Below are 12,059 nucleotides of genomic sequence, written 5' to 3'. Positions count from 1 at the left end.
AAAGAGGATCAGGAAACTTAACTCGCAGGGCGCCAATAGGTATGGATACAGAATTTTACTATATTAAAACATAAGGTTGTAAATTATAACAACCACCAGAATCTGTGCAATTTAAAATCTATGTAGTTTAAATTTTATGCACTTTAAAAGAAGGCTGCCAATAGGATAAAACTAGCTAGGAACGTGTACCTAGACAAGAATAGGCAGTTTGAGGAAAAAAGATTTTTATCCCATATGGAGGCGCCACTCTTAGGGTAGTAGTCTGCAGTAATTATATGTTCATAAAAAATAGTATTCATAAAATGACTTTATCAGACTAAAAATAAGATATATACTAGATATTTAGCCAGTAGTATGTAAACCAAATCTATATAGAGAAAAAAAAAAAAAAAAAAAAACAAAACTTGGTTTATACTTACTTCACCCAGGAGGAGAGATGGGGGATAAACTCAAAACACCCCCAAACCCTTCCTCCTGCGCCTGGCTCGCTTCTAGATAGTCAGGAAATAAACGGCAGTCCTTCAACTGGAACTTCTTGTTAATTCCTTTTATTGGGTAGTCAGGATGGGGTGAGGAAAAGGCTCAACGCGTTTCGGGGATATATAAGTCCCCTTCATCAGGAGCATGTCTGCTGGTGAACAAACCAGCTTATTTAAATCAAATGTGGCGCCAAAAACGGATTGTAAAGCGTCACTTCCGGTTTGCGTCCACCTTATGCGTTCCAGCGTGGAACGCAAACCGGGAGTGAAAGCCAGAGCGCACCAGAAACACAAACAGAAGTTGGCAGATTCATCATAGTACTTAGCCAATATTCGGCTCTAACAAATATAGCAATGTATATATGGATTCTTAAGTAAACTCGGCATATATTAAAAGCATAGTCCTTCTCCGGCTGCAGGTCCGGGACCGGAAGTGACGTCACCCCCGGTCTTCCGATTCCCGGAGGCTCATAAAAATGAAAAATTAACAGGGACCTGACATAATCAGACATTAGAAGCATAGGGGATAAAAAATAGAGATAAAAATGCTTGAAACGAGTGACTGTGTAATGCGTTGACTCGATGTTGAATCCAACTCCCCGCCCACTTCCGGTGAGTGGAACGCAAATGGACGGACTGAGGCTACTTCCTGTATATAGTAATTATTGGACATAGGGAATGTAGAACATAGCAAATAGGGGGTTCTAACTGGTGAACGATGATTCCAATAGGCATTGTGTATAACATAAATGGACATGAAGTATACTAATACAAATGTTTGAAAAAAAAAAAAATATATATATAAAAAAAAAAAAAAATATATAATATAATAAAAACTAAATTTTGATTAAAATAATGGATAATATATAAATAAATAAATATAAATATAGAGAAGTACTAAAACATCAGTGAAAGAGATCTGATATATAGAAATGGACCATCAGAAAAGGGGGGATAATATAATGGGCCTGAAAGATAATTAATAGTATTATGTAGAGGTTGGTTTCTCCATCTTCCCGATTAAATATCTGATTTGGTTTTTTTTGGGGGGTATCAATAGTTGGTATATTCTAATGTTTCATTTAGGCCATGAGGAGATAAAGTGTTTAGACGGAAGATCCAGTGCATTTCCTTTCTGCACAATGTTTGATAGGACTGTGTTATATGTTCTAGCGGAGTTAGTTTTAGTAACGCAGAATTACAGTTGTGTTTCTCCAGAAAATGTCTAGAGACACTATGTGTGATGACTCCTCGCTTTATGTTTGACCTGTGTTCCGTCATTCTGTCCCTCACTGTTTGGGTAGTTCTCCCTACATATTTAAAATTGCATGGGCAGGTTAACAGGTAAACTACATTCCTGGTATTACAGCTGATTTCTTGTCTAAATTTCCATATATCATTTGTTGAAATTATGAGTTCAGTTATCCCCTGATTCATCATCACACAGCATTTGCATCTAGCAATCCCACATCTATATATCCCTTTTTTTTTTTTTTTTTTTTTTCTATATAGATTTGGTTTACATACTACTGGCTAAATATCTAGTATATATCTTATTTTTAGTCTGATAAAGTCATTTTATGAATACTATTTTTTATGAACATATAATTACTGCAGACTACTACCCTAAGAGTGGCGCCTCCATATGGGATAAAAATCTTTTTTCCTCAAATCACCTAGCGCATCTCTTAGAGGAGCCGCAGTGTGAATAAATTAATTTGGGGAGTTCCCAGGCTTAAAAATGAACTGGGAGAAATGAGAAACCCCATGGCAATTTGACTGTTTGTGGCATCTGAGCGCTGTTCAGATATATTGAGCGCTGAGATCCAAGCCATCTGGGGAGGAGTTGAATGTGGGGGTTCTGTTCAGTTTGATAGAAGTTATGTATTTTTGTGTCGTTTTGCTGTTTGAATAGAGGTATTTTCTGTACCTAGTTGGCTTACCACACCCAGTTAAGCCAATTATCTCACACAGCCTAACTCTGTAAAAACTGGATTTGGGCAGAAAAGCCATACTTCCTTTGTTCACAAAGGACTTTTACTAACTTTTGAACCCCTGGTCTAATTCGTGCTATTTTGGGATATGTTAAATGTCTGTGTTTACTGTAATGGTTGTGACATTGTATATTTAAATAGTGATGTCTGCCCTATTGTCCCGTGTGTATTGGCAATTTTTCTTTGTCTTGAGAGATAATTGAATTACTCCTTGGTTGTCTCCAGGACAGAAGACATTGTTGAAAAACTATGTATTCTCCTGCCTGTGATAATTATGTCAACCCATTGTGTAAGGTAATTGTATCACAGGCAGAGGGGAGGATTTTGTATGGGAGTGTTTTACTGTATTGCACGTGTTTATTGGTTGTTTTACAAAACCCTGTGGGTGGTACTAATGTGTAACAATGTTATATAAGAACAATAAACACACAGCTCTGGCTGACCACTGCTTGACCCTCAACACAGAGCCTCGTCTCTTTCTTGGGGGGGATTCACTGTATGCTGTTAGAGACCGTTTGCTAGGAGTGTAAGCCGCTTGGGTGCGTTTCCTATTCGTCTGCTAGCAGCTATTCGTGAGGTTCCGTTCGGAGTTTGGAGCATTCCCTAGTATGCTGTAACAGTCATATACGAAATAAACTTCAAAACTGGAGGACACTGCCTATTTCGGTGGCAGGCCGCATCAATCTAAAATGATCATTCTACCCAAAGCTCTTTATGCATTTCAACATTGAGAGGTACATATACCCAAATTCGTATTTAGAGAAATAGACTCTCTAACTAGGGTTTTTATCCGGGGCAGATCCCGAGCTAAATTAAGTTTGGACACACTAAAACACAAGGAGGCATGGCACTACCGGATCATTACATATACTATTTGGCAGGCCAATTAAGGCTCATCAGCACCTTGTATTCTTCCGAAGAACTGCCCATGTTAGAATACTTCTTACAAGTGTACCTAAATTGTAAAACACTATGGTCAGTTCTGGAAATGCCTCCCAGATTCCAAAAGCCACTGTTACCAATACACAGGTTGGCACAAACAACCTGGAGGGAAGCCAAAGTGCTTACCCATTTTTACAGAAGTAGGTTCCGACATACGTTTGTGGGCTAACCAGTTACTACCACAAATGCAGACAGTATATGACCAGGGAGTGTTAATTGCATTTGAAGTGCTATCCCAGAAACCAACTCCCCAGAACTCTTTTTTTTTCCATACTTACAACTACGACCGGTCATACAAAATGTACTCCCATCAGCAAGCACTACAATCTCCAAATACCCACTAATAGGAGTTGTTAAAACTCAGGGACCCAGAGGTTTGGCATCAGCAATTTATTCACACCTAGTGCAAGCAAAAGGTCAGCACCAATCCCCTTAGGATTACGGAAAAATGGAAAAGACAGATACCCATAATTACAACAGATTCTATAGCTGATTTATTAGAATCGCATTTATAGGTGTCGCCAGCAGTCAATAATAAAATGATACAATTAAACATTATACATCAAGCATATGTAACACCCACTAGGTTATACAAAATGGGTAAAGCATCATCTACTGCATGCCCAAGGTGCGGGGGAACTGGAGGCAGATTTTTGGGCACATGATCTGCAGGTGTAGTCCAATTGCCACATTCTGGGAAGAAGTGACGGCCTTTTTATCACATTTGTTGCCGGTTTAAGTAGCCTGTAAACCTGAAATGTGCCTATTGGAAATATTTAATTAAAGCAATTGGGATCACTATATGACAACATTCTTAAAGAAGTCTCTATTCATGGCTCGTAAATGTATTGCTTTGAGATGGTACAATACACCGAACTTGGCCATGTGGAAACAGCAAATAAATCCGATTCTACTGTATAAAGTACTGGTGTTTAAAGGGAATCTGTCACCTGGTTTGAGCATATTAAGGTGTTACTACTGCCATGTACAATAAAATACCTTATTGCTTGCTGTAGTCTTCATTTTTTTGTTTCATTAGCGATAAAATCCACTTTTTATGTTATGCAAATGAGCGTCCAAGGTGCCCAGAGGGGCATTATTATCCTTCTCTGGAGCCTAGTAACTCCCCCGTACAGTGCCCAGCCCGCCTTCCTTTAGAGCCCAAGCACACCTCTTCCAGCATAACCGAACTCTTTGCCGCTGGCCCCTCCACTATGCGAAATCTCACTCAGGCGCAGTACTGTGGACTGCCTGCATGATGTAGAAGCTCCTGAGGGCAACAGCTTCAAATGTGTCATTGGGCATGCACCGAGCCCAGTGACAAATTTAAAGCTATTGCCGGCAATGAGTTCGGGTGTGGGCAGTTACTTATGCTGGAAAAGGCGTGCTTGGGCTCTAATGAAAGGCGGGCTGGGCACTGTACGGGGGAGTTACTTAGGATAATAACGCCCCTCTGGGCACCTTGGACACTCATTTGCATAACAGAAAAAGGATTTTATCGCTAATGAAACATAAAATGAAGACTATTTTATTGTACATGGCAGTAGTAACACCTTAATATGCTCAAACCAGGTGACAGATTCCCTTTAAACACCGTAATAAACCACAACATATTGATAAGGTATGGGGTCAGTGGTGTGAATCCCCACATACTCAATACTCATCCTCGAGACAAAGCTATATCAATAGCTCGAGGACCCATGGTTAAATCGGTTTAATGGGAATATTGAAAGACACTTAGTATGTGAGAACATCCAACGGAGGAGGCGACGGCAATGGGGTGACTGAATGTATGGAATTAGTGACATATCTGAAGTTCCTGTCATGGCCTTTGGTGTGCACCGTGACACTGTTGCAGTTACAGCTTGTAGGTGCCTCCTCCTTTCTCCTTCCCTGTCTGGTGTTGGAGGGGTTAATAATACAGCTGGTGGGGATTTCGGTGTGTCCTTGGTGTGGCCATGAGGTTTATATTACCTGTGGCTTCGTGGCTGGAATAAATGGTACTCCAGCATTGTTTGGTGATGGAGCTCTGCTCCTTTCCTGGGTGTATCTGCCCAGTCCTTGAGGGCCACCTTGTGCTCCCCTTCTTACCTGTGTGGGTTTATGTTCAGGGTGTGGGATCTCGTTTTGTTGTTGTTACATGTCTGGTCAGTTGGTGTTTTATGTCCAGCATGTATGCAAGTCGTACCCTGTTTGTTGTGCCTCCGGAAATGGGTTCCATTGTTTCCCAGAGGGGTGAACCAAAAGTCAAGTCTGAGCTATTGCTGGAGAGCTGGTTCCTGTGTATCAGTACGTACTGCATCCTTTTGGGGTTTGGCTTGCAGTACGTGTGTATGGGTTCCAGTTTACCCTGGTGTGGTCTTCTGTTGTGCCGTCCAGCAGCTGCAACAGGTAAGTTACCATGCGGTTCTTGGTTCAGTGGTTATCCCCATCATTGGATACTTACCTGCCATTCCACTTGGCTTCCTCTCCTTGCTGTTAGGAATACAGAGGCGTGTCTTGGAAGAACAGGTCGTCTCTCCCCTGCTCCCATGTGAAGAATTATGAGGGCGACTCAGGGTCCTAGGTATGAGCCGCCCTACCATCCAGGTCAGCTCATACGGTGAGTATTAGGGACGCTTTAGGGGGGTGACCTGCTCCCTGATCCTGGCCTAGCTGCTTCCCCCGCATACCCATAATCGTAAGGTGGGGCGTTTCCCCCACTCCCCACCGTGACAGTTCATAGTGTCACTTTCAATAGGTTTTTATTATTTCAAAAGAAAATAGTTCAACAAACATAGACCATGGCAGCAGGCGAATAAGGTAGCCTCATGAGGCATACAAGTCATATAAAGCAGCATATTACAGTGTTACAGGGAATGCCTCAGCTACAATTCTTATTGTACTACGATATACACTGTAATGTATATGTTTATGTACTTTTCTATTCTGTTAAGAGTTTACAAAAAAAATGGTTTAAAATTGGCCATGAAAACCAGACAGTGGAGGAGATTTATCAAGACTGGGTTTCCCATGAATTGCTATGTAAGATGCCCCTAATTAGCCTCTTAATTGTACCTCTGGGAGTCCATGCACCAGAAACTGAAGTCTATAGCTTTAACTTCTTTAGAAAGTTATAGAAAATCTGGTGGGCTACACAAAGCCTGGCTTTAGAAAACTACCTAGAAGCTTAAAGTGTCCCATACTATGTTGCAAATATGTATAACCTGCAACTTTACATCACAATAGTGGCATAAAACCTTTAATAAAAGTCCGTCACAGTGAAAAAAAAAATGGCTTTCAAAAACAGACAGTCATGTGAATGTAGCCTAAAATGACAAGCCTGTACAATGCGCATGAATAATAGACTAAGTGCACTGTAAAGACAATTGGAAAGTGATTAGGTAAATGTCAATGCTATTAAGGTTCTGTTTAGACCGGTGCAGAACGTATATGAGTAATACTAATGACAAAAAATGTTCTTGTTCGCTAGAAATACTGGAAGATCAAAGACAGTCAATAACCTCCGTTTAAGATTAAGAGGTAGTTGCGTGTCTTAAGAGCTATCACACAGCAACCTCTAAGTGCTCAATATATACACTGGCACAAAACACCTACTAAATTATAGAACTCCCTAACTTTCTTTTTTTATTGCATATAAAAAATAAAAAAAAATCGAAATACTTAACTCTAAGCATGTACGGTGAAAATGAATGAAGACGCTCTATTTAATGCTTTGTGCATGGCCTTTAAAATAAACTTGTTTTTGGAAGACATGGCATAAATTAGGCATTCTGAAAGAAAACACAAAGATCCCTTTTTCACAATAACAACGTTCTAACATTAAAATATTAGCTGTCACTTATTTAATAGACATAGGCAAAAAGAAAGTTTCGTTAACATGGATTGTCCTGACTGCATTTGTGAGGCGCATTCACAGCCCTTTATGTTCACATAATCTCCGGGATTGTGTGGTTGACACCTTAACAATGCCACTCGGCTGACGTACCCGACAGCTCCCACTAGTGACACGACGCTCACAATAAGGAACAAGCTTTTGCAAGGAGTATTACCTACCACCAGGCTTAAAAATATACCAAAAGGTAAAAAGGAGCATGGCATATTCTTTTGATCATCCATCCTGACCCCTGCTGTCTCCTGTCGTATAACAATGTCGAGGTAGGATGAGTATCGCTGAGTAAAATCCAAAGTGTACATAAATACCTAATTAACTCATTGTTGACAAGGCACAAAGGATTTCATGTTAATTAACATGATAAAAATGTATGTTTTGTATCTGTGGAGTAAACTGTTCTCCTATATCTTTTACACCATTACAGATACTGAAATCTATAGCAGTCACAGAAAACAAGATTTTTGTAAAAGTTACCAGTAAAATATTTTTTTTTGCTCTTCATTGGGGGACACAGAGACCTTGGGTATGTCCTCTAGGAGGCATTGACACTAGTAAAAGCTGTTAGCTCCTCCCCTGGCAGCTATACCCCCTCGAGCCTGGAGAGAGAGCTTCAGTTTGGGAGAAGCAGTAGGAGAAGCAAGCCAACCAACGAAAAAACTTGGAATCGCAACAATGCCAAGAACCAAACCAGGTTCTAACCAGCAACAGCCACAACTGTGGCTGAACAACAATACTGGGGGAATTCGGTGTACCCCAATGAAGAGCGAGAAATTTAAGATTACACTTACCGGTAATCACTTTTCCATAAGCCCATGACAGCACCCTTGAGAGACCGCCTCCATCCAGGACAGGAACTTTCGTGGAGAGCTCATAAGGAGGAGCATGGCCCCAAGACCACCAGTTAACCGTTAGAAACTTGTCCTAGAATAAACTCTTACACATTTTTTTTTTAATATGACCATATAAACACATGTATATATACACATATTTTTTGTCTCTTTTTTTTTTTTTTTTTTTTTTGGAAATTAATATTATCTACACATAAGGTGGGAATAAATCCCGGGTGCTGTCATGGGCTTATGGAAAAGTGATTACCGGTAAGTGTAATCTTAAATTTCCCTTACGCCCATGACAGCACCCTTGAGAGATGACTAGAATAGAAATCCCTTTTTTTAAGGGGAGGGGGGGGGGGGGGGGGGTGACTACTGCCTGGAGGACTTTCCTACCGAAAGCTAGTTGTTCTCTGGCGCCTAGGTCTAGTCCAGTGGTGGTGAACCTATGGCACGGGTGCCAGAGGTGGCATTTAGAGACCTCTCTGTGGGCACCCGCACTCTGGAAAAAGTCTATGGTGTACAATATGCCTTAGACTATTCCTGACATTCATGAGCGCAGGGCGCACTATGAACAGCACAGGCAGTGCACTGAATGTAGGCAGGCTATTATAGCTAAATGATAAAGTACATAGAGGATATACTATATTGGACTGAAGTATTCAGGTTAAATTGCTTTGTTGGCACTTTGCAATAAATAAATGGGTTTTGGGTTGCAGTTTGGGCACTCGGCCTTTAAAAGGTTCGCCATCACTGGTCTAGTCTGTAGTGACGAAAGACGGTAGAGGGTGACTGCCATGTGGCTGCTCTACAAATCTGTTCTAAGGTAGCGTTGGCCCTTTCTGCCCAAGTGGTGGAAACTGATCTAGTGGAATGAGCACCAAAACCCTTTGGGGGAGTCTTTCCAGCTGAAGAGTAGGCCAAAGTAATGGCGCTCACAATCCATCTGGAAAGGGATTTAGTAGAGGCTGGGAGACCCTTATTCTTCCCACTAAATTGAATGAACAGCTTTGAGGTTTTCCTCCACTGACTAGTAACCTCCAGGTAATGAGATAGGCATCTTTTTACATCCAAGCAATGGAGCTTTGCCTCCTTTTCATTCCTTGGACTTTGACACAGGGAAGGAAGGATAATGTCCTGTGTTCTATGGAACATAGAAACCACTTTCGGTAAGAAGAAAGGGTCTGGCTTAATGAGCACCCTGTCATCTAGGATGTTAGTGTAAGGTGGCGAAGAAGAAAAAGAAGAAATTTCACAGACCCTCCTGGCTAAGGTGATTAAAACCGCTTTCCTTGTGGCAAAGGACAAGACTTTTATGGGCAATTCTTGTAGTGGCTCAAAAGGAGGCTCCCTGAGACTAGTGAGGACCAAGTTGAGGTCCCGGGGGGGGGGGGGGGGGCAAATGAAGGACCAGATATAGGTCTAAGTCTGCTGATAGCTTTAAAAAATCTTCGGACCCAGGGGTGGTTAGCAATGGGGGAATCAAAGAAGGTACTTAGAGCGGATACCTGTACCTTAAGAGTACTCTGCCTCAGATTCTTTTCATGACCAGCTTGCAGAAAATCTAAGATCTTACACATAGGCGGGGGATTTAAAGGATTCACCGGATCCTTGGCAAACTTCTGGAAGGTGTTCCAAATTCTAAGATAAATGGAAGAGGTGATCTCCTTTCTGCAGGATAGCAAGATGGAAACTACCTTCTTGGAGAGTCCTCTACTTTCTAGGATTTCCCCCTCAAGAGCCATGCTGTTAAGTGTAACTGCCTCACGCTCGGATGGTTGACAGGTCCTTGAGACAGAAGATCTTGCCTCTCCGGGAGAATCCAAGGGTCTGTCAGGGATAGCTTCCTCAACCAGGTTCTTCTGGGCCAGAATGGAGCAATTAGGATCACTGTCGTTCGTTCTGGTCTCAACTTTTGGAGGAATCCTGGAAGAAGTCTCAACGGCGGAAAGGCGTAGAGAAGCTGGTTCGGCCAATGGAGGGAGAAGGCATCCATCCCCATTGGTGAATCTCTCACGCTGAGGGAAAAGAAGAGACAACATTTTCTGTTTTCTCTGGTAGCAAATAAGTCCAGATGTGGGCGACCCCAAAGTTGAATTATTTGATCGAAGACCATTTGATTCAGACACCATTCCCCCTGGTCTAGTGTGTTTCTGCTTAAGAAATCTGCCACCTTGTTTTCCGTACCCCTTAGATGTACTGCCATAAGGGACGGAACACAAGGAATTCTAAAGGGAAAAAGTGTCTGCTGCCAACTGCTTAAGATTTTCTGATTTGCTTTTCTGATTTGCTTCCTCCTCATCTGTTCAAATAGGAGACAACTGTGGCATTGTCCGAAAAAACTTTTATAGCTTTTACCTGTAGTAGAGGAAGAAACTCTTTTAAGGCGAGAAAAAAAAAACACTCAGTTCCCTCATGTTTTGAGAGTCTAGACTCTGCTCTCTTTTCCAAACGCATTGCCTTAAGTACCCTTGGCAACAGGCCCCCCAGCCGAAAGGACTTGCGTCGGTGGTAAGGGTAACAAAAGTCTGTTGGTTCCAAGGGAGCCCCTGGGACAGGTTTACAGGATTCAGCCACCAGCGAAAAGACTGAATCACCTGGGGGGTGAGTGTGAGGGGTGTATCTAATGGGTGGAGGGTACCCTGCCATTCCTCCAGGATTTGCCACTGCAGGGGTCTGGAATGAAGTTGGCTCCAGCTGACCGCTGGTATAGTGGAAGTCATTCTGCCCAAGACCACCATTGCGTGTCTGATAGTAGGGTTTTTTGTAGACATTAGAGACTGAACCCCCTGTATTAATCTCTGAATCTTCTCTTGGGGGAGGATACAGAGTAGATTTTGCGAGTCCAGAATCATTCCAAGAAAGACACGAACTTTGGACGGTATTAGATGTGATTTTTCCCAATTTATTTGCCAGCCAAGATCTTCTAGGATCTGCACTACTTCTTTGAGGTGTTACTTGAGAAGGAATTCCAACTCCGCTACCACCAAGAGATCGTCTAGGTAAGGAATTACTAGAATGTCTCTTTCTCTTATATGAGCCATGACTTCTGCCATGACTTTCGTGAATAGTCTGGGAGCCTGAGAAATCCCAAAGGGAAGGACTGTATATTGTAGGTGATGAATGTGATCTCCTATTGACACAGAGACTCTGATAAATTTGACAGTCTACCTGAATAGGGATGTGATAGTATGCATCTCTTATGTCTATTGTAGCCATGAAATACTGACTGGATCGACTCCATTCTGAATTTTTTGTAAGAGAGGGACTGATTTAGATCTTTTAAATGTATGATAGTTCTGAATGTTCCATCTGGTTTGGGAACCAGAAAAAGGGTAGAGTAGAAGCCCCTGCCTTCCTCCGACTCTGGCACCGGGATTAGAACATTTTTTCGAAGTAAAGATGCAATCTCCTGTTGTAAAGCTAGATTCTTTTCCGAATTTCCTAGGAAATTTGTGATTTTGAATCTGTCCGGTGGGTGAGAGACAAACTCTAGGCAAAAACCTTCCCTTATGACACTTAAAATCCAGGGGCTTGAGATTTTTTCCCAAGCGTGTAGGAAGTGAGTAAGTCTGCCGCCCACAGGAGAGAAACTGTCATTGCTGAGAGGGTTTAGAGGCTGAGGAAGATTGCCTTTCCTATTCTTATTGTCTGCTCTGAAGTCTTTTCTCTGGCCCCTATAAAAATCCTTCTTGTTTTTGCAAAAAAAAAAACGCCGTTTCTTGGGGGGTCTGGAGACAGGGAATCTTTTTTATTGTCTGAAGCCTTATCCAAAAGGTCATCTAAGACGGACCCAAAAAGATAATCGCCCTGACAAGGAATTGCGCAAAGCTTATTTTTTGATCCAGTGTCTCCTGACCACCCTTTGAGCCAAATAGCTGGCTGAATTAGAAAGTGCAGCTGACCTAGCGTTTAATTT

General features: G+C 41.9%; 1 pseudogene; it reads right to left on the bottom strand.

Annotated features, from left to right (window-relative positions):
* The window catches only part of LOC122939351, an 88,489-nt pseudogene extending 78,217 nt beyond the window's left edge, over positions 1-10,272 (bottom strand).
* Between the last annotated feature and the right edge of the window lie 1,787 nt (positions 10,273-12,059).

The sequence above is a fragment of the Bufo gargarizans genome, chromosome 5, assembly GCF_014858855.1.
Source record: "Bufo gargarizans isolate SCDJY-AF-19 chromosome 5, ASM1485885v1, whole genome shotgun sequence".
NCBI classification, from domain to species: domain Eukaryota; kingdom Metazoa; phylum Chordata; class Amphibia; order Anura; family Bufonidae; genus Bufo; species Bufo gargarizans.
The sequence above is the reverse complement of the archived record's forward strand: the minus strand, read 5'-3'. Positions and strand labels throughout refer to the sequence as shown.